A 24,861-nucleotide genomic window follows, 5' to 3' on the forward strand; every position below is an offset into this window, starting at 1 on the left:
AGTTTGTTTTTTGAGATTAAGAGTCACTTATGGTTTGTCTCCCTCCCAATCCCATCTTGTTTCATTTATTTGAAGGTTACAATCTTAATAGAAGTCCATGAATTTGAGAAATATTAACTCTGCAGTGTATGACAGCTCCTGAATTTTGCAGCATGCCAACATCAAGTTAGCTAGTGCCCCTCTTCCTGTAAATGTTTACATTTTAAAAACCAACACCAAAATACAACTTTATTTACTGGACATGTCATTATTGTTTCTAAGAATGATATTCTTTCTGGCTCATAACTTATTTACAAAAGACCTCTTGATGACTGAAAAGAATGTGAACTGATTAAATGTAATATTCAATTTCATGCACATATTTTTCTTTTTTCCAAAAAGTGGTGTCCTATTTCTCTTGAATACTATATATCACCTCAGTGGTTAACATTTGGTTCAATTGAATACAGGTGGTTAATATTTGGTAGTATTTTGAAACTGATTCCTAGCCTGGAGACATTTTAGCATCAGTAAGTGTTTTGTATTGAGAAAAGTCCAAAGCAATATCTATAGTTGACAATAATATCTTGTATAATTCTGCTTTTCCATTTAATTTCTGAGTTTTCTTCCCATAATTCCAACCTTGAGCAATGGGCTTCAAGGTGAATTATCAGTAAAAGAAAGTACACATGCAATCCAGGTTGTAATGTAAGTTTCTATATTGATATGTGGTATGATGAAATCCTAAGGTAAATAACTTTTAAGTGGTATGTAGTATATTCTACAATTGCTTAGGATATTGCTCTGTTGGGAAAGAATGGATACTTTACATGGCAATTCATACCTCCATGTACAGCATCTGTTACGTATTGGTAATTGCTCCCTTGTTTGTCTCTTTGGGATATGATAAAGCACTCTTTACTATAACTTGGGTGACGTCAAGAAGATGAACAATTTTTGGATTCTGGATGAATGGCAAACAAGAACACTAGCATGTGTGCTAGAATAAGAATGGTGCATGGTCATGGTTTTCCAAGGATTACATTTCCAAATATGAGTAATTTTTAGTGTATTCTCAGTATGAGTACTTTAGGTTTCATAATATAGGGAAGTAAATAATCCCTTATTGTGAACCTATTTGCTATTGTCATGATTTTAGCCTAGGTAGACTGGACTGTCTTTTGTGGCTCATATATTAATATTAATTAAGCATTAATAGGAATATTAGTTAAACATTAATATATGATATATATTATAACTAACATATTAGTATATATTAACTAAAATATATATTATAATTACTTTATAGAAATTAAATATTCATATTAATATTTATTATTAATATTAATCCCTCAACCTTTTTTTAGTGAAAAAATTATAAGACAAATAGCATTAATGAAGTCTTACCTCATTGACTACTTACCATTCCAATTTAGCTTCTGTAGAGTGGTAAGATAATAGGAGGCTATATGATACCATACCTACTTCTTGGCCAGAATAAATGAATAAAATATGTAGTCAAGGGAATTTGAAATAATATGAGAGATGTCACTGTGGAGAAATGGGAGCAAAGGTAAGCATAAGTTGTGGCCAAGTAGTCACCAGATGGGATGGATACATGCAAACCAGTACACACTATATAGTGGAATGATCATTAGCAATCAAGAAGAGTTTTTACCCATAGCTAACGTTTGGAAATCCATAGCTCATTTAAATATTTTGTTTGAAGAATGCCCATACAGCTATAGATTAAACAAAAAAGGAAATTGCTATATTTATATATTTCCAGTCTATGGCTTTTATAGGCTCCTGACAAATCAGATTTCCAAGTGCTATCTTTAGTTATAGTAAATACAGTCTTTTTTTTTCTTTTTTTGCAAAATATCTTTAACTTGAAAGAATTCAGGAGAAGTGGCAGAAATAAGAACTATTAGTTCTGCAATCTTATTATGCAAATTGAAAAAACTATTCATTGTAGTGTACAAGCCTCTGCAGGCATTAGTGATCTCTGCAGTTGGAGAATGGGATATTTGCATTTTTTAATTTGAACATGTTGGAGTACCAGAATGACTATGTTCATAACCTTAATGAGTAAAAATAAATTTTGGTATCAATTTGGGTTAAAAACTTATCTGAAAATTAGAAAGCAGGATTTTCTTTAGCATCATTTCATTAATTTGGTATTTTATATATCCTACAAATACTGAGACTTTTTAAAGAATTGAACACAGTCCTAGGCACTGAGGATACGGACATGGATACGATTCAGGGATGTTCGATTTAGTGAGAGGATCATGGGCGAGCATTTAATTATAATTCAGATGCAGTGTGCTACTGTTTATACTAGAGGATATATCCTGTGGTTTATCCTGTAGTTTGTTCTGTGGTTTAGTTGGGAGGGAATGTCCTCCAGTAGGCAAGGCATGGATCTAAGGAGAATAATTTGGAAGTCGTCACTGTCCTGCCAGGCTCACCTCCTACCCTGCCTCTTTCTCCACCAGATTCTTCTTAGCCTCCTTCACCTGGAATTTAACTATCCTCTCTGTCCTTTCAGAATACTTTTGATCTGAGGTACTAATACTTCCCCAGATTAATTGCGTAGCATCATTTTCAAGGTGCAACTTAATTGCACCACAGCTAATCTGTACCTTCATTTATTTTTTATGTTATTTATTTATTTATTTATTTATTTATTTATTTTTCTTCAGGCTGAAAAAGGAAGGTAATTTCTGGGTGTCTCACATCTGCTAACTACCTTCTATGACCAATTGACTGATGTGGCTCTCCCTATCTAACTACCCCAGGACAGAATGCCAGAAGAATCTAGACTGTTAGAAAAAGTCACTGAGGAAGTACCACTGTCATTATAACTTGTGCCTGAAGTGACCCTCCATCACACTTTGGCCTCCTTACCCTTCCACAGATAACAGGGTCCTGGGCACAGGCTGCAGAACCTACTGTGACTCTGTCTTGTCCTCACAATGAATCTGCTACACTCTGTATGACGAGGACTAATCTATCTGCATCCTCCATTGCTCTGTCACATTTCGCAAGACCTACCTCCAAACTGACATTTTATTTTGCCAGGCCCCATCCTCAGGGTGGATGAAACTTTTCTTCTCGGATTTAAAACCATATCATCCCATCTCCATTAACAAAGCCTTTTTTGGGGTGGAGCTGGCAGAGTTCACAAAAGTGATAAGCTTATATACAAGTATAATTAATTTTAGGGGCCATAGGGTGGCTCAGCTGGTTAAGCATCCAACTCTGGATTTCCACTCGGGTCGTGATCTCAGGGTTGTGAGATCAAGCCCCACATCAGGCTCTGTGCTGACCTTGGAGCCTGCTTGTGATTCTCTCCCTCCACCCCTCCTCACGGATGCTCTCTCTCTCCCCTTTTCTCTCTCTCTCTAAAAGAAAAAAAAGTAATTTAAAAATTCTATTTCCTAACCATTTTATCAGATCAAGAAAATTGTTGAAGTCTTCCAGGACAGGTCCCATTTACATGTTTATGTATGCTACGTTGTCATTATTTCTGCTTGGGTAGTGCTATCAGACACAGAAGTCTCACAAGCCTCAGTGGTCCCCGGCTCTGACTTTATAGTTGCAGCCCTCTGGAGGGATTGGCAGGCATATTAACCATATATAGATGCTTGTTTTACAAAGGTAGGCATAGCAGAGACATCTGCGACCATCAGTTTCTGTCACAGTCCTAATCTGCATCCACCAGTGACTAGAGATAGTTTATTTACTGTCTTATATTGCATAATTCTTGTGTCAATACTTGATTTGCTTCATCCATAATACAGAATGGAATTCCCGGCTACTTTGATTTTCCTGGGTCTTTTTTTACAATGCAGAATATCTCAAAGGCCGACAATCCAGCTTTGTCTCATTATATGTTTTTGTTTACAAAGATAGTAGAGGGATGACACCAGGATAAGTTCTCAGTATCAGTGTATGCAAACAATAGCAGGGGAAAACAAAGACACTATCTTAAGTCTTTTTCACTTAAATAGTGAGTATGATGTTATTCAGGACATGGAGTCATACTAGGAAGTTTATGGAGTCATACTAGGAAGTTTAGATTTCTGATTACTAGGATACATCTTATATCAGTGGTTCCAGAGCACAGGGACACAAACTCTTAAAGACCTTGGTATTATTGCAAGGACTACATGCAAAAATCCTTATATACATCAATTTTTTTCCCTATACTGAAGGAATATTAGGTCTTACCTATATGTGTATTACAGTTTTTGAAGTGTAAATAGATGCCCTTAGGATTACTGTATTATAAACATTTTAAAAGCACTCAAATATAGATTATGGTCAATTATTATCAATTAATATCTATCAAATACTTTTTGTATGAGAATCTGCAAATATTTTGGTTTTAAGAATGTTCTTCCCTCTGAAAAATTTACAATTCCTTTGTTAAGTAGAATATGTACTCCTATCCTTACTGGTAATAGATGAACAAAAGTATAATCATTATTTCTTTTTCATTTTCTGGAAAGACCATCTATTTGAAAATATCACATTTGAATAATACTTATCCTGCCCCTGCTATTTCAAGTGACTAGTTACTGAACAGTAGTTTTATGCCTAGACCTATAAAAATCATTTTATATACCTAATATTGTTTGTACTTCACAATAGTCCCATAAGGTGTTATTTCTCTCCTTTTATAGAGAAAGAAACTGAGGCTTGGAGAGAGAAAACTTGGCAAAGGTGACCCAGTCCTGTTATGTGACAGAACATAAATTAAGCCATGTCAGAATTATTTCATATCTTTGCTTATATGCAAGACACCAACAGAAAAAAAAATCACCCTTCTAAAAAATGCTAGTGATATAATCATCAGTAATTCTTAAATAGAGAGATGTTTATCAAGCATTTATCCATGATGGGTCAATTTTCCCTAACTGCTTATAATATTTTTTGAAATTTTATTTATTATTGCTCCTTCAATGGAACAATAGAGGGAGGTAAAATGAACAAAAAACCTCTTTAATTAAGGTAGGTAGATTCAAAACAGGTAATTAGAAATCAAGTATTTGTTATTCTTTTTTTTTTAACATTTACTTTTTTATTTGAGAGAGAGAGAGCGAGAGCAGGAAGAGCAGCAGAGGGAGATGGAGAGAGACAATATCACGCAGGCTTCCTGCTGAGTGTGAAGCCCAAAGCACCTGAACCAAAATCAAGAGTTGGATGCTTAACTGACTGAGCCACCAGGTTCCCCAATATCATATATTTGTTCTATGATCAATTAAAATTCTTGTTTGGAAGAGCTTCCTACCAAAAGACTTCAGTAGGAAAGAAACCTGCACATCATCTTGTGTAACTTTCAGGATGTCCTTCAACTGTAATTACCAGTAATAATTCAGGACCATGAGTATTCTGGAGTTCTTCTACTTCTCAGATTATCTCTAGATGAGCAGCAGAAACACTGCAGATTTCTGCCATCTCCAAACTAATCTGTTTTTATGGGTTTTGCCTCATCTGCACAACTGCTATCCTTGTTTGTAAAAATGGCATTCTATCAACTACAGTCTGGAGAGTTGCCCAATTTAAACTCTGTTAATATTTTAAAAGGAGAAATGGCACCTATATATTTAAAAGCGTGCCTGCAATTACAAAGTAATATTGACTTTTAAACTAGACTTAAAAGTTGCAAAGATTGTACAGAGAGCTCCTATATACCTCCATACCAAATTTCTGTTAGTATGAACATCTTACATTAGTACAGTGCATCTGTCACAACTAATGGACCAATGTTGATATATTTTTGTTAAAGTCTATACTGTATTCAGATTTTGTTACTTTTTACCTAATGTTCTTTTTATGTTTCAGGATCCCATCCAGGATACCACATTGCATTGAGTTTTCAGATTTCCTTAGGCTCCTCTTAGGTATGACAGTTTCCTGGATTTTCTTTCTTTCTGTGATCTTGGCAGTTGAGGATTTGTGGTCAGGTACTTTGTAAAATGTCCTTCAACTGGGGTTTATCTTTTTTTCTACATGATTAGACTGTGTTACTGGTTTCCAGAAGGAAGACCACAAAGACAAAGTGACATCTTTACCACCTCATATCAAGGGTATATACTACCAACATGATTTATCACTTGTTGAATTTAATCACCTGGATAAGGTAGTGTTTGTCAGGTTTCTCCACAGTAAAATTACTTTTTCCCCTCTGCTTTACATTCTTTTCCAAATATAGACCAACATCTAGTGTAAAATGTAAGAAATACAGGGGCATCTTGGTGGCTCAGTGGGTTGAGCATCTGACTTTGGCTCAGGTCATGATCTCAGGGTCCGGGGATTGAGCTCTACATCAGGCTCTGCACTCAGTGGTGAGTCTGCTTGTTCCTCTCCCTCTGCCCCTCTCCCCACTCATGCTCTTTCTGTCTCTCAAATGAAAAATAAAATCTTTTAAAAAATAAAATACTGTATGTTGGCTAATTGAACATAATAAAAAATAAATATAAATACCTCCATAGTAATAAATAAATAAATAATAATAAATAAATAAAATGTAAGGCATACAGTTTTTAGAGATTGCCTATAGACTACACAATTTATAGTTTTATTTTCCAGAAATAATAGCTTGATCTTGGAAACAGACCAAGAAACATTAGCTTTTTTAAAAGTCAGTATTTTGTCCATTATTTTGGTGAACTATCCAAGTGCTTCAATAGGATATGCAGTGGTTATTGAAAAATATTAATTTATTTCCCATATTTCTCCAAAAATATTTGCATGTGGCAAAGATATATGGATTTTTTTGTTTCACCAAATGAATCTACTTTTAAGAATAAGAGATTTAAGAAGTTGAGAGATCTGTGATTCTCTACTCTGTATTATCCCAGAAACAGTACTATCACCATGCTGTGTTGCCCTCCTTAGGCTGATAAACCTTGCTTTTTGGTTTTCTACTTAAAAAAAAAAAAAAAAAAAAAAGCCAGAGAGAAAATAAGAGGAGAAAATATATAACTAGGACAGAGGATATTATTAAAAATGTAAAAGCAGATAAAGATGACATTTAATACTTCATAAAAATCTATTGTTATGAAAAGGAATGTATCAAGGAAAAAATAGTTCAGCCAACACTGAAATTTCATTTCTTAGCTCCTTAATAAAGACTGAGAAGCCCCCCCCCCGCCCCGGCAAAATGCTTATCCCTTCTCGCATGCCTAGAATAACTGTATTTCCCACCTTCCCTGGCTCTTAGCTGATGCCTTGTCATTAAGTTCTGACAAAGGGATGTTGATTCAGTTACAGGTGTCTGCCCCTGGGAAACTTCTTTAAGCGATAGTTAGTCTATACCATCTATCTGTTGTTGTTGTTTTTCCTTTCCTTTTCTCTTCTGACTTGAACACAAGCCAGATGGGTGTGGCTGAATATGGTCAAGCCAAAGTTGACCATGAGTTGTCTGAAGGAATGAAGAACATAATCGGCGAAACAACAACATAGAATCAGCTGAGTTCGTAACACAAGATGCACCTGCCCTAAAATGACTGTCTCCACACTTTTACATGAAACATCAATAAGTTTTTTTTTTAATAATTTTTTATTTTTTATAAACATATATTTTTATCCCCAGGGGTACAGGTCTGTGAATCACCAGGTTTACACACTTCACAGCACTCACCAAAGCACATACCCTCCCCAATGTCCATAATCCCACCCCCTTCTCCCAAACCCCCTCCCCCCAGCAACCCTCAGTTTGTTTTGTGACATTAAGAGTCACTTATGGTTTGTCTCCCTCCCAATCCCATCTTGTTTCATTGATTCTTCTCCTACCCACTTAAGCCACCATGTTGCATCACCACTTCCTCATATCAGGGAGATCATATGATAGTTGTCTTTCTCCGCTTGACTTATTTCGCTAAGCATGATACGCTCTAGTTCCATCCATGTTGTCGCAAATGAAACCAGACAAGGATCCCACCAAAAAAGAGAGCTATAGACCAATATCCTTGATGAACACAGATGCGAAAATACTCAAAAAAATACTAGCCAATAGGATTCAACAGTACATTAAAAAGATTATTCACCACGACCAAGTAGGATTTATTCCAGGGCTGCAAGGTTGGTTCAACATCCGCAAATCAGTCAATGTGATACAACACATCAATAAAAGAAAGAACAAGAACCATATGATACTCTCAATAGATGCTGAAAAAGCATTTGACAAAGTACAGCATCCCTTCCTGATCAAAACTCTTCAAAGTGGAGGGATAGAGGGCACATACCTCAATATCATCAAAGCCATCTATGAAAAACCCACCGCAAATATCATTCTCAATGGAGAAAAACTGAAAGCTTTTCCGCTAAGGTCAGGAACACGGCAGGGATGTCCATTATCACCACTGCTATTCAACATCGTACTAGAGGTCCTAGCGTCAGCAATCAGACAACAAAAGGAAATTAAAGGCATCCAAATCGGCAAAGAAGAAGTCAAATTATCACTCTTCGCAGATGATATGATACTATATGTGGAAAACCCAAAAGACTCCACTCCAAAACTGCTAGAACTTATACAGGAATTCAGTAAAGTGTCAGGATATTAAATCAATGCACAGAAATCAGTTGCATTTCTCTACACCAACAGCAAGACAGAAGAAAGGGAAATTAAGGAGTCAATCCCATTTACAATTGCACCCCAAACCATAAGATACCTTTGGAATAAACCTAACCAAAGAGACACAGAATCTATACTCAGAAAACTATAAAGTACTCATGAAAGAAATTGAGGAAGACACAAAGAAATGGAAAAATGTTCCATGCTCCTGGATTGGAAGAAGAAATATTGTGAAAATGTCTATGCTACCTAAAGCAATCTACACATTTAATGCAATTCCTATCAAAGTACCATCCATCTTTTTCAAAGAAATGGAACAAATAATTCTAAAATTTATATGGAACCAGAAAAGACCTCGAATAGCCAAAGGGATACTGAAAAAGAAAGCCAACGTTGGTGGCATCACAATTCCGGAAACATCAATAAGTTTTTATCTTTTTAAAGCCACTATCATTTCTGGTTTTCTGCCACGCACAAACAATTAATATAATAACATTCTGAGCTCAAGCTCTTACTTTAGCTAATAATAATAATAATAGCTAATATATATTGAATATTTCCTTTTTCCCCAGCACTTATGTGCATGATTTACATATAGTAGCATTTGAAACTTTCAATAACTATATGAAACAACATTATTAACTTTCTGAAGCAAACTGAAGCTCATGGACTTGAACTGTTTCAAAGATCATAAAGCTGTTCCATAGCAAAGCTAGGATTTGAATTCAGTTAGTCTGGCTTCAAACACTGCACTCCAAAGAAACTGTTATTTCTGTACTCAAGACTTTTTTAGAATATCAGAATAAAAATAATTTTATATTAAAGACAGTGTTGAGGTTTCAATATTGTCAATAAATACTTAGGCAATATAATGTAAAGCTCAAAAACATGAGACCTAGAGACAGACGACGTAGGCGTTGACGTCATCTATGTATTAGCTACATAATAGATTCTAGAATCCATTTCTAATTCCATAGATTGAATGGTTAGAGTTTGTCTGTCCCCCTTGCCCTCCTTGCACTCAAGTGGCATATGTATTTTACTCTGAAAATGGCAAGTATTTACTGTACTATAATTATTTTGAGAAAAAAACAAAACAAAACTGAGTAGTTTGCTTCTTACTTGACAGTCTATGATAATGACCTAATAAGACATAATACATAGAATGTGACAAGCGTCAGAGATGAGGTAATTTGTAATTTGAAATTGTGGAAATTGCAATTCAAAGATCTCTTATAGTTTTATTCTCTAAACATATTATAGTGGCATGTGTTCCCATAAGACTGTGTCGAATATTAGGCAAAAGTTTACCAGAATATATTCTTCAATTTTATTTTTGTGTGTGCTTATTTATTTATATTTCTAAGTCGAACTTATTATTGATTGTCTATTACCACATACTCAAGCTGCAACGATCAGACCAAGGAGATTTACATAAAGTGCTTAGAATAGTCCAAAACGGTATCTTCAAAGACCACAGTGATGATAACCTCACGTAGGCTGAGTGTTTGCTGTGCACCTGGTACTTTTGTTTCTTATGCATTGATTTATTTGATTCTTCTAATTACCCCTCTGACAGAAAATCATGAACCCTCTTTTATGGATGAGGAAGCCAAGGTACAGAGAGGTTGAAAATGTTGCTACAATCCTAAAATAAGTGGTAGAGCTACAACATGAATCCAAGTAATTGGTTTCCAAGATCTGCCTTCACCCATCATGTTGTATGGTTTTTCTAAAATATGAGACCTAAATAAATACATAAATAGGAAGATACTTTTGGAGTAAAAGATTATTTCTTATTTCTACTTTACTCCTGCTGGCCTAAAATGTGAAAATCACCAGGAGGGAGGTTGTGTTAAACCCTTATTTCAAAAGAGAAATAAAAATATTTACATAAATGTGAAATTACCTCTCAAGATTATGCCCAACAATATTTTTATTATACATAATTATATGTAGTATCCTCTACCCTGTATATCATTCTTAACACAGAGAAAATGCCACCATCCTAGAACTTCTATCTTGAAATTAGAAGTATAATCAGAGCTCAACAAATTAATATTATCATCCACCCAATGTCATCAATCCTTTAGAATAAAAACAACAATCGAGTCTATTTCTCTAAATATTTTGAAATGGTAATCTAAATACAGTGATTTTATCCAAGGCATTGTATCTTATAAGCTTCTAAATGTAAATGTTTACCCTGTGTATCTTGCTTAACTCAACATAGAGAAAAATACCACATTCTAGGAGCTTCTACCTTAAAATCAGAAGTATAATCAGAACTCATCCATCAATGTCCTTAATACTTCAGAGTAAAACCAATTACCAAGTTTATTTTTCCAAACACTTTGAAATGGTTATTTCAATATAGGGATTTTATACAAGGTGTTTTCTCCTATCAGTCTCTAATTGTAAATGCTCTATAAATCTGAGCTACGGATTTATAGCTTGTAAGTGAACTCAAGAAATGAAATTTTTATTAAGCTATTTGTGGAATTACAAATTGCTTCCATATACAAAAACAGAACATTAACATTTCTCTAAATTATTATTAGGTATACCTAGTGTATAATGTATACATTTTGAAATGCAACATAATTATCAGTACTTAAAAATATTCTGATCTCTATCATTAGCCTTTAACATGTACTGCTATTTTAGAGAGGTAGATGAGTAAGTAGCACAATGTAGATAGAAACAATTTGTTTGGGATTAAAGTCAAAGGTATAGTCTTTGGTAAAAGTACATGGACTACACAGATTTTGAATACCCTAGTTAATTACTTTCTTAACAAATTTAGTCTTTCTAATAGTCTTTCCCTAGGAATAATAGATAGTTCACAAAAACCAAAATGGAATGGTGACAAAAACCTTTAGGCTCCTTTATTGCATTCATAACAGTATTCATAAATATAACGCTTGTCCCATTGTTTTCAATTATTCAGTAGTTCAATAATTATTTTTGATTTCTCTGGGTATACATAATAATATTGTGCTAAAGATAAATTAGATATATTCTATCCTTCAGGAGCTCACTTTCTTAGTAATATGTGGTGTTATAGTGAAAATACTTCCTTCATTTCAGTATTTTATACTTCAGGTTATAATAATCTATCCTTGTTTCTGTTTCTTATGGAATCTCTGTAAGAGTGTATTTTCTTCCTTTTTGTATTCCTAGTGACAAATTCTCATCTCAGCACAAATGAAATCAAGATTTGGTTTGGCAAAGGAAATAGACATTAGGCCATGAGAGTAGATGGTCTGTTTGAAGAACAAGCAACTATTTCACGTGTCCGGAAGTGAAGTAGCAGAGTTGGGAAAGTGAGTTAAACAGAAGTCACCTTGATAATATTGAAATAAAATATTTTGGTAAAATTATAAGTATTTTTAAACATTTTTGGTGTCTCAGAATATTTTTGTAGCAGAAGATGCTGATTATGCTGTAAAAATAACTATGGGATATATATATATATATATATATATATGAGTTTGTGGGAAACAACCCTCTTGGTTTAGTCTCTAGTTCAAGAGACCACTCTTTCCTCCTTGTAGTTGTAATGATGAAAGTGGTCCTTCTTCTTAGGTCAGCTATGACCTAGATCTAATTTTCTTTTCAAAGATCTGGAGTTCGATCCAGAGCATTCTTTTTTTATTTGTAAATTTCTTCTCCCCAGGTACCTTTGTATGAAATTCACACATGTTTAAATGTCTTCCATACTAAAAAAACCAGTAGTGCCTCTTAATTCCATCTAGTAATCCAGGTACTGCTTAATTCTAAATCCCTTTCATAACAACTTATTAAGGGTTATTCTAAAATGCCTTTCCTCATTTCTTCAAACACCATTCACTTTCTAACCCATTCCATTTTATATCTTAATAATCCACTCAAAGTGCTTTTATTAAAATTGCCAATGTTGTCTTTGTCATCAAATCAAAAGGTACTTCTTAGATACTATCTTATATAGACTTTCAGTATTTTGCTTAACATCTCCCTCCTTGAAACCCTCAACTTCTGTCAAATATTCTCCTGGTTTTTATTTCTTCTCCTTCTTTACTTTTTGTTAGATTCTCTGTGAGTCCACTTTTCTTGTTCCTACATATTCTTCAATAGCAACCCCATTTATTCCGAAGGCTTCAATTACCATCTTCATGCCAACAGCTTCCTTCTTGCTATTTCCATACCTCTTTTCTGGGCTTCAGATTTCCATATTTGAATGTTTATTTGACATTTCCACTTATATATCAAAATCACTTCAAAATTAACCCCACCCAACTTAACTAGAAATCTAAGAACCATGTTTTAATTCCATAGCCTCTGAATTCCCACTTATAATAAAAATCTAAAGTTGATTAAAAATATTTCTAGTACTATATTGTGTCTTCTATTTTCTCTATATTTTAATTGATTTCTAGTTTTTTCTTTTTTGTGGAAAACATACATAACTACTTGATCAATTTTTTTCTTTCACTGGATTTAATTCTTTCAGAAGAAAGTGTTTAGCACATTTGAGACTTAATATTTGATTATCATTTGGATGTTTCAAATAACCCAATCTACTATGTTCTGTGCTAAAGACATAACAAATGAGCTAAAACAAAGCTATTGCTATCTTGGAAATGCTGTGCTAGTAACACAAGAGTGACGGTAAAACAAAATAAATAAATTGATATCAGTTGATGATGTGTTAAGAAGAAAATTAAAGCAGGAATGGGGAGAGGAACTGGCATGCTATTTAAAATAGATGTGTGTGTGTGTGTGTGTGTGTGTGTTTAAATAAGATTGCATTTAATCAGAGACTCAAATGAAATACCATGGTAGATTTTCTCAGAGAAAAACAGTCCAGAAAGAGAGATTTTCAAATGGCATGAAGCAGCATGTGCTTGGATTGGTCAAGGAGGAAGGTCAGTGTACATGGGTGGGCTAGTGAGAGAGTGAAGAGAGAAGAGCAGGTGACAGATCATATAGGTCCTTGATGACAATGATTAGCACTATGAGTGAAATAACGAGCTGTTGCAGGGTTGTGAGCACAAAAGTGACATAATATGATTTACTTTTTCAAAAGAATACTCTGGCTGTTTTACAATAAGTAGGGTAGAGAGAGAGAGTCAGCATGGAATTAGACCCCCCCCCACACACACACACTTACTTTGGGAGGTTCTTTAAGATGGTCTTGGTAAATGATGATAATGGTTAGGGCAAAGTGATCAAAGTAGAAATGATGGCAGATGGTGTGATTCAGGATAAATAAGGTAGAGCTTAAAGTTTTGGCTGATGAATTTGATGTATGATAAGGGAAAATAAAAGGAAATATGTATGATTCTAATATTTTTGGCTTGAGCAACTGGGAAGATCATGTTGTCATTTACTGAGAAGGGGGAAATGAAGAACAACAGATTTGAGAATGACAATAAAGAATTCAATTTTGGATATGTAAAGTTGGAGATAATTCAAACATATCCAACTGGAATTGTAAGTAGAGAGTTGGGTATATGGATGGATGAATTTCACTTACTCTCCATGCATTCAAGAAAAAATTAATCTTTTTGAGCCTCATTTTCTTCTGTAAGTTGACCCTGCTGGATTCCTTTAAGGATTAAAGGTAATATACTTGAAAGACACCTGGGTGGCTCAGTTAAGTATCCAATTCTTGATTTTGGCTCAGGTCATGATCTCAGGATTGTGAGATTGAGCCCTGAGTTGGGCTCCATGCTGAATGTGGAGCATGCTTAAAGTTCTCTCTCTCTTCCTTTCCCTATGCCCCTCCTCTCCTGCTCTAAAATAAGATAAATAAGATAAAATAAGATAAGATAAAGTAAAATAAAATGAATAAAAATTATATACTTGCAAGTATCCAAAATATGCCAACACAAAGTAAGCATTCAATAAGTTTTAGGAATTTTTTTCACATCAAAATGCAGCCTACTTCATAAAGTTTTGAGAGATCCAAATGAGGCATGGAAAAATTTCTACAAATTCAGAAAAATCAAAATATAAACTATTAGTTCTATTATCATTGATAGTATAACTAATAATGTTTTAGTACATTAAATTTTTATTTTATATGCTAATATTGCTTTTTAAAAAATAAAGCATCACCTCACACATATATTAGAAATATAAGGTCTATTTCTTAGGCCCTTTGTGTAGTGAAAGTCTCAACAAAGAGAAACTGTTTTATTTTCTTGACCTTTATATAATCTTCAAGTCAATGGAAAATTGTAGTTCTTAATCATTACTTGGACAAAAGTAGTATGAGCACCCAAGTATTATTTATGGTGTTAATTTCCTAGAAGATACATTATGTGTAGGATAATTTACCCTGGGGAAAAAAAAAAAGGATGTGGTCAGCTAGGAATCATGACCACCTTCCAGTCTACAGTAATGGATGGCATCCAGTGCTACAAATACAATTCTTCCTGGTATAATCTGGTTCCCGTTTGATTAGATGACAGATAAAGGAAGCAAGGCAAGCAGAATGTCTTCTCTGACAAAACCACATTTTTATTATAGGCCTATCATCAATGCTCTTCATTCTGTAATCCTTGCCAATGTCAGCTATTCTAAGTCCTGAATACTCATGAGATGCTGTATTCCATTTAAAGACATTATTACCTTTCTGACCTCTTTATCAGCACAAGGTAGAAAATGAAGGAAAAAAAAAGGTCTCTATTCTGATATCTAACATATCAATGGTCATGGAAAGAGAAAAATGACATATTCATTTATTTAAGCTAATATGTTTAGCTCCAAAAGTCAGAGAGAAGAGATCAAGAGCAAGATAGTCATATCTGAGCTAAAGAAACTGTGACTATGGTCTTTTAGGAACTTACTGGTAAGTGTTTAACAACTTCCTCGATGGAGATCAAAAAGAGCAATTCAAAAGAGATTTTTCAACCAAATGGAGAGTAAGGTACTTATTGTTACATTTCCTTTGTGAAAAGCTACTTGTCTAAGAGAGTGATTCTGAAACCAAACCAAAAAATGGATGAATAAAATGAACAAATAATAAAATGTTGAAAGTGACAACCTGAAAATCAGATTTGTACAGGAGGCAAACTGAACACTAGGATATTAAATTCTTATTGAGAGTCAGGTAGAGTAGGAGGGAGAGGCATCACCAATAGCTAGCTGCTGGATGTAATGGCACCAAAGTGTGCTCCTCCAACTAGTAACTGGCCTTCCTGTCCTTATTTTGTTGCATTTAACCTAGGCGTCTTGAGTTGTGATAAGTTTCTTATCCTAATGTCCAGCTTAGTGACTTTAACCATGAAAACCTACTTCTAATCTTCTAGCTTAAGTTTTTAGCCTGTTTATGATTTCCATTATCTTTGCCGCTGACCACTTATTTTTTGCTTATTTTGTTTCATCAATTTCACAGGTTCAACTGTTTTTCTGACTTGGGATTTATTGTCTTTTCTACTTGATGGCTCTGCTTGCATGTCTTATTGTGAGTACCCCTGACTCTGATAAACTCAACTACAGTGACCCATAGAAAGAGCCAGATATCCACCAACAATGAAGATTATTTAGTCTGGATAAGAGGTTCAGAGGCATTTTAATGTGTTTTATAGTCTCTTTTACAATTGGAAGGTGCTAACAATATTCTTCTTGAAGTCCAAAAGCTGAGATGTAGCCCTGTTATCTTTGGTTAGGCTTTTTCCTTAATGGAGACAAAATGCCCTGACCTCAGCATGTTCTCATTGAGAGAGAGACAGAGACAGAGAGAGACAGAAAGGCCGAAGGAAGGAAGGAAGAAAGGGAGCAAAGAAGGAAGGACCTATTGCTGTTTGCAAAGCTATCATCTCTCCCACAGAATATATTGCTTTGTTCATTAAATCAATAAATACTTCCGAATGAGCAGAGCACTATAAACATCACAAGGGATCTAGAGCAAGGTAAGCCTCAGAACCTAATAGCTTGATCTTAATAGTGCTAGACAACTGGACCAAAAGGTCATTTCTGAATCTTGATAACTATACTGAGCTCATGTGTGTAAGGTAGCAACTTTCCTAGACTCCACATAAAATCATTAAATGGTACCCAGGTGTCTTACACTGTGAAATTTTTCAATCTGTGTCTGCTTAAGGGGAGATACATGGTACAGACTTAAGAAAAGGAAGGATCTGCATATGCTTTCACTTTATACATTTTAAAAAACTCATACAGTACTAAATCATGCTCTAATCAGACTGAGCAAGATTAAAAGGACTTTATTTGATCTCTGTAGACTTATATTTAGGAAAAAAGTTATTTTCTTAGAGTCATATTGAAATGAAATAGCTTACCAAATGACACTGTGAAAATATTTGTTATGGAGATTCTTGCAATATGACAGACATGAATGTTTATGTATATGATGATTTTCTATCATCTTATTTTTATGAGTCCAAACAAAGATTGCTTTTATACCAGTATTTGAAATATCTGTTATATTATGTTAAAAAAGCAATATTATAATTTTTACTGTCAGTAAGTTTTAACATTCCAGCTGATTAACTTGACACCTAAATTCCCTTCCAAAATGTTTTCATTAGGCATATATTCTTATTTTCTTTTATTTTACAAATCTTTCCACAAAAAATATTTCAGACACATTTTAGGACCAAAACATTCATTTCCAAAAGGAAATACAGCTCTGGATTATGGGTGAGTGTTGTTGATCTTAAAGTAAACTCTTTTCACAAATGAGGACCCTCCCATTTATATCAGATTGTTTTTTTCTAAAATTAGACACTATAGCACAATGCTATCTATCTGGGCATTTGAGAAGGACACACATAGTTTCTGGCGATGTGACTTCTGGCAAACCAGGTATTTTCTCAACCATCTTTATGCTTATTTGTTAAATTAGAATAATAATATTCCATGCCAGACAGAGTCATTCTTAGGATAACATGTGATCATACACTTATTGGGAGGTCTAATAATATTCTTTCTCAGTTTGACTCTAATTAGGGGACTCCCAGGTAGAAGGTGAGAATAATCATTCGAAGGTTTGTCTTTAAGAGCCCATGGGAGAAAACTAAATTTTAACAAAACAAAGGAGGAAGAGAGGGCACGTGTCTAACTGCTGGGGTATGTTTTGTGGGATAGGATGTGAGCAGTTGAGAACTTGCATATTGCTAAATTCATTTCAATGTAGCATATTTAACTATGTGCATGAAATTCTCCAGGGAAATATGAAGTGAGATAGGATGTACAAGTAAAGTAGTCCATTGAGCAATATGGATGGGATGGTGAAAATGCTGACTTGAGTGACCACAGTACTTGGTGAACTAGAAGTTGAACTCAGGTGATTTGAATCTCATTTTAGAACACCTTTACCTTTTTTCATACATCTCTAGAATGAGGTTCCTTGGCTTTTTGTTTGAACGTTTTAAGTGAACATAGCAATTTGATGATGGAAGTTCAAGATGCCATGGGATAGCACATTCAAATTTTTTTTATTATTTACAGCTATTCTTCATTAGCTTGTATCAAACTTGAATTTACTTCTGATCAAATCAAAGGCAACGTAAGCAACTTGGATTCCTAAAATGTCTTTCAATTAAATAATGACAAAGTTCAAAGCAAATCGTTGTGCCCATTTCTGTAGCAATCTTGTCCTATTTTCTTGTTCGCTTACTGAAGTATAAGAGATGACAAGCATCTTTAGACAGGGTTTTAATTAGTTTCCATATGTGATGCTTTTATACCATGTGGTCCTGAAATTTTCTTTTTGTATGGAAAAAAAGGCCACTTAAACTGCTTTAATTATTTACCTGCATCAGTTCTGATATTCCCCAAACAGATGGCTTTGATACTTTTTTGCTTGTTTGTGTTTCTGATTTTTTTTTTTAAGCTTTGCTCTCATTCCAGAAATTCAGAGGGACTGGTTTACTTTGTGAGCAATTGTATTAAAGAGAAGTAAAAGATTGACTGTAGGTCATCTGAAGGATTTTGTGCTGTTAAATTCAGTTGCGGGGAATGACTGAAATGAATTTAAAATTGTCTTTCCTAAAGAGTGAATGGATGCTGTCCTCTGATTTCTGACAGCACAGGGCTTGTAGAGCGTCTTCAAAATGAATGAGATTTTGACATTTCTTATCTGCCTTTTTTTTCCTGGTTGTGGGAGTTGGGTGGTGGAGAAAGAGGTTGTTGTTTGATTTCCACAGCTGTACTAAACCAACAGTGAGTTTTGGCAAGGGTAAATCATTTTGTAGGGGCACATGAGACATTTATCTGAGAGAAATGATTTATTTCTAACACAGATAAATGCTTTCCATTCTTGCAGTTGGGGTACTCACTGTGCTTCCCTTGGGAATCAAGCAGAGATACTCATCTTCTCTTTCTCTTCCTTTTCCTCCTTGACCTGGCTAGTCTTGTGCCTACCAGAAAGCTCAAAAGGGAGACCTCAGGAGAGTTTGACACCAACACACTCCCAGAGTTCTGATGATTCTGAACTCAGAGGCTCCTCCATACCTCTGCCAACCTGAACTCTTCTTTTTGATAAACCCTCTCCTCTTTTCCAGTTGCTGCTTGAAATTCACCTTTCCAGAAAAGGTGTATTCAAGTTATTCACCTTAATTATTTCCTGAAACATTTTTGTTTGTGATGTACAACATGAATACTTACATATTTTTACTTGAACTCTCCTTTTAATACAGTGTATGGAAGTCCTAGGTCCTTAACAACAATTGAAAATCCTTCAAAGACTAAATATTGCTTCTATTTCTTATGAAAAGAAATACTGTGTAATACATATGCCTAGTCTTCCATCAGTATTCTTGAAATTTTGAAATTCTCCCACCTTCCATCTCTCAGATTCTTACTAATACAATTTAGTGTTGCCAGTTTCTTCCTTGATTTTCCTGGTTCATCACTGTTCTTTAGTTTGAGTGGGCGTGGCTATTTAGCCTCATGTGAGATTTCATCACTACTTATTACTACATTTACTTATTGCTAAGTAATATTCTGTCTTATTTACTGTAATATCTATTCGATTGCTGCCAAAATTCTCAGCCTAGTAATCTACTCCTGACTGGATTTAGGAAATGACTCTGCCTCCTACTCTTCTACAGTTTGAGTTGCGTCACTTCCTTTCTCTCTACCCGTGATTTCCTCTGTATTTTCCCATCTGTCACTTCTGTATCTCCTGCCCCCAACGTGTATCTTTCTTCCCCATCCAGTGCGGGCTGTCAGTCTTTCCCAAGCTGACTATCCTTTCAGAAACACTGTTTTGTGGATTGCCATCACTTTAGTCCCTATTCCCCTTGTTTTAGGATATGCCCCGGTCTCTGTCTCAGACACAGAGTAGTTTTCCAAGAGGCATTTTTCACATGAATGAATGACTGGTCTTTTCTAGTGTAAAATCCAACCAATGGGGTATATCTTGAAATATGAACATTATATGGAGGAGCATACTTGTCTATCTCATTAATAATAAATGAGTCTTCTGTAAGATTGTTATGTACCAAGCTAGGAAAAAAGGTAATAACTTCTGTGTCTATTCCACAGGTTAGAATATGTGATCATATGGCTACATCCCTAACAAGTGTGGAAAATATCATCCCTAGCTGTTTAGCCACTTCTCAATGACAATTCTACTTCATGGAAGAGACAGCACAATGGAAGTTACTTTAATAGTGAAGCCAGTTAGGTCTAGAGTTTGCTTTACAGTACTTTTTTTTTTTTTAACAAATATAAAAGTTTTTCACCATCAGCCTGCCCAGCTTAGGAATCAGAAATGGGAAATTGCACATAAAATATTGGATACACTTTGTATAGTTCAATATTGTTCAAGATATGAACTATTATTTCAATATTTTTTACTTCCTTGGTAGCTCTGAACTCCATTTTTTTTTTTTCTCCAGCCCAGTGAGGCTACCACAGCTTTTGGATATTGCTTTCTCATGAAGCAAATGATCTTAAGTGAAAAGAGAACAAAACAAAACAAAATGTTAGGGCAAGCATAAGACTTGCCTCAAAATATTTACTTTTTCTTGAGCATATTTTGTTTCTGTTTTCAATAGAAAGGTTAGTCCAAGGTAAACTACTCTTTTATTGGTACAAGCAGAAGCCCCAAGAGAGGATTTTGAGCAGACAAGTAGAATCATATGAGTTGAGTTATATTTTAAAATACCACTCTGAACACTGGATTTGAATAGACTATTGAAAAAAAGGGTAAAATTGAGAATGATTTTGAGATCATTGAAATAGTCTAGGTGAGAGATGAGAGTTATAGAAACATTGATAACCCTATAAATTCCCCGTATCTGAGGTCATTCTAGGATGTAGGCTAATGGGCCATGGCAGTTGCTGTTTATATCTTGGCCCTACTGTGGCCTCTGTTTAACTTCTTTCTGGATATCATGTAAAAGTCAATCTAATGAACATTAAGGTGTCCTATAGCATTACTCCAAACATATATAATATAAGCACTTAATCCTCCTTCTACTGTACATTTTCATTCTCATAACAGATTGCTTGAATATTTCCTTTCAAGTGTTAGTGATATAAATGAGCAAGATAAAATGTCAACAATGATTGACTTTATACTCAAAAAGATCTTCTTTCTTGCTGAAGAAAGTTTGTGATTGATTTATTTATATACTGTAAAGAAAATCAATTTCTCTTTTATTTAAATATCAACCCATTTATTATTAATGAAATAAACCAATACACTCCTTCACATAATCATGTATTTAAAGATATATGAAAATGATAGTATTGATTAAATTATAGTACGTTGATTACTTAAATCATCCAAAAATCTTAAATCATGGGTACAAATAATGTTTTCCTTAAATATTTTAGCCCTCCAAAAGACAATATTGCATAAAGGTTGAGTGTGTGTGCACTGGAATAAATTACCTGAAAACAAAGCTTGGCTAGTCTCCATGCTAGTGGCATTAAGCTGGGCGTATAACCTACCTGATTAGTTAAATGTAAAGCTTAGGTAAGATAATCATGAAAATTTTTAGGACCATGCTTGGCTCACAGTTAAATTATTCCCATTTGTAGATGAATCCACATGATGCCTTCCATTATTTTTAGAGATGAGATTAAGGGATTTGTAAGATAGTTTCTCTTTATTAATATCCTTTTTAAGATTTAGACACTCTATCTCTCTTCCAAACCACCCCCCCAATCATGGATAATTAAAAATGATGTCAGGAGAATTTTAAGAGATTCCTTGAGCAAATAATGATAATAATTTCAATTGACAAAAATTGACAAACCAAAGAATGCTGAAGTTTACCTTTTTTCCAGCTTCTCCCCATGGTAAAAGAAAACATCTTTTACTTTTCTTGTAAGAAACTGAAATACACAAATTGTTAAATATAGATATCCTTAAATTTTTGAAGGTATAACATACTCCATTGAGTCATTGGATGCTTCATAATTTGGCTCAATTTTAGTTGGATTGTTGCGATGTCAAAGTAAGCCCCAAATACATAAATTATTTTGATTGATTTTTTTTACCATCAGCAAAAAGACACCTTAAACCTGCATCTGAGTTCATGGTATAAGACACGGGCAGTACAAATTGCTAAGACTATTCCTTCATGGAGGATTGCTGCAGTGTCTTGAAGAAAACATATTATTAATGGGTTATACTTAGTGCAGAGGGTTTAGTCAGCAAGAGGAAAGCAGTTTTTGTTAATAAGTGAACAATAAGTGTTGACTCAGTGAAATAATTCTATATTTTTCAAAGGTATTTCATTGATAGAAAAAGTGTCAACTAGGCTATGCTGTCTTCTATCTTCTCACTTTTTATGACTTATTTTAGATACTTTTGAGCACTTTTTACAAGAATGCTTTGTGGAAGATGGTGTTGCAATGAGCCTATTGTCTTGGTGTTGCAGTGAGCCTATCGTCTTGATATAAGGGAGAACATTATAGCTGATAAGGTAGGTGCAAATACAAAATATGGTACTTGAAATAAGCAAAACACTGATCTGTTCAAGGAGTTACAGCAAGGCTACACAGAGAAGTGCCATTTGATCTTGACCCGAACAGATAGATTATACTTTGGAGAGTAGAGAAAAGATATTTTAGGGAACCAAGTTATAAAATTAGAAATGGAGGAAAGAAAAGCCATTAGTAAGAAACAAAAAGCAGTCCAAAATGTATAAAAGGTTAGAAGACTTAGGTTGGGCCAGAATATCGAATAATATAGAGTTTATTTTTTCACTCCTGGGGCAATTTGGGACCACTGCAAGTATTTGAGCTGACAAGTTTTATGGCATATATTCAAAGATTAGTACTATATCAGCACTGCATCAGATGTATCAGAGAGGGCAAATAATTGAGGCAGAAAGACTAATTTAGAGCTCATTAAATTAGACCAGCTAAATGGATTTCAGGGCCTCAACTTGAATAGGGATAGAACTGATCTGAACCAATTTTTGTTTCTACTTAATGATCCTCTTAAGTATTGGCTCTATATAGTTTAAATTCAAATTTAGTTCATTAAAAGCTAAAAACTAGAAGTACAACTAAAGCTAAAAATGTGGTCACACACATATGTGTGTGTGTGTATATATATATATATGTCTTAAAAATCTTAAAAAATATTTAGGTCATTATTTCCAGTTCCCAGTGACTGCACCCCAAAACTGGAGGACAGAAAGTTGCATTGGTCTAGCTGGTTTGTGGTATCCCATTCCAGGCAAAAGCTGTTGATCTTTCCCAGGGAGCAGGGGTCTGAGAGAGAGATTTGCATTCAGGAAATTGGGGAATACTCTGGGATCAGTATCTATGGTGAGCTTAGTAGGCAAAGAGAGAATATCAACTACAAACCGGTTGTCAGGAAGGCCTTAACCAACCCTATGGGAAATTCTGCAGCTACGATATCCTTTCAGAGTTGTCCTGAGCTGGGGCAAAAAAGCCAGTATCTGTACCACCATATCTAACATTAATAAATAATTGCCAATGTAGAATTTGTAAACTACCAGTAATCCCAGCAGTTTATGGAATGAGTATCTTGGTACTGAAAGGCATAACATTGCTGTCTAGGCAACGTACCACAATAAAGTATGGCAAAGAGTAGAGGTGAGAGGTCACATCTAACTTGAGTTCTCTAAGAAGATAATGTCAGCTGTAGGGTAGGTAAGAAGCAATTTCCATTCAATGAGTTATATTTTCAGTAAGTCACACCAGGATTTAATTAATCATTCCTTCATTGTTGAATATTTTTTTCCTAATATTTTGCCATAATAGTGTCATAATGTCATAAACATTTCATTAGCCATAGTTTTCTGTTGGACTATTCCTTTACAATATTTGCTTTTGACATATTTATGTGTCTATGCTTAGAGAGCAATATACATGCTGATTAGGTTAAGACGAGAATCTTTCCATATCTTACTCAAAACCTTTGGCCAGATGAGTGTATGGTTCCAGTCATTAGAGTCCTTAACTTAAGGGGAATTATTTTGCTTTCTAGAAGCCTGAAATTAAGCCATAAAAGGTTTTTCACCAATCTCAAGATTCACGTTAACCCTGCCCATATCCTAGCTTTATCTTTTTCAAGTAATGTTTCCCAGTGAATCAAACAATTCTACAATATATTATTTCTTTGAGCCTGTAAGTGCTGATACGATCTGGTTCATGATATTCTTTGTTGGCTGCTGCAATCTTGGTGTTGCAATGAGCCCAGAAGGAAGCAGAGGTAAGGAATCATGTAATTTTACTATAGGATGATTTTACAACTTATGGTAAGAAACAATTACAGAACTATCCCAGTGACTGTGATTATTTTTGACTATCACTATCAGACCATTGCCTATCTTTACTGGAAGCACATGCTCATAAAAACATGGCAAATATATATGTGGTTTCAGATAGACTACAGAGAGCAAAGGATCTAGCTTGTCAGTATACCAACTGGTTTCCTTAGGAACCAGAACAAAGAGGTACACTCCCTGTTGTTAATCAAGGGAGAATGATACCTATGTCTGTATCTATAGCTACATCTATGTTTCTGTCAATATTTGTATCTTTATATGATAGCTATTATTATTGTGTATCCATTATGATCCAGATACCTTTTTTTATTATGTTCAATTAGCTAACATATAGTACATCATTAGTCGTTGATGTAGTGTTCAATGATTCATTAGTTGCATATAATACCCAGTGCTCATCACAACATGTTCCCTCCTTAATACCCATCATGCAGTCACCCCATCCCACCACACACCTCCCTTCTGAACTCTCAGTTTGTTTCCAAGAGTCCAGAGTCTCTCATGGTGTGTCTCCCTCTCTGATTTCTTCCTATTCACTTTTCCCTCCCTCCCCCT

Source organism: Mustela nigripes, chromosome 6 (assembly GCF_022355385.1).
Source record: "Mustela nigripes isolate SB6536 chromosome 6, MUSNIG.SB6536, whole genome shotgun sequence".
Lineage (NCBI taxonomy): Eukaryota > Metazoa > Chordata > Mammalia > Carnivora > Mustelidae > Mustela > Mustela nigripes.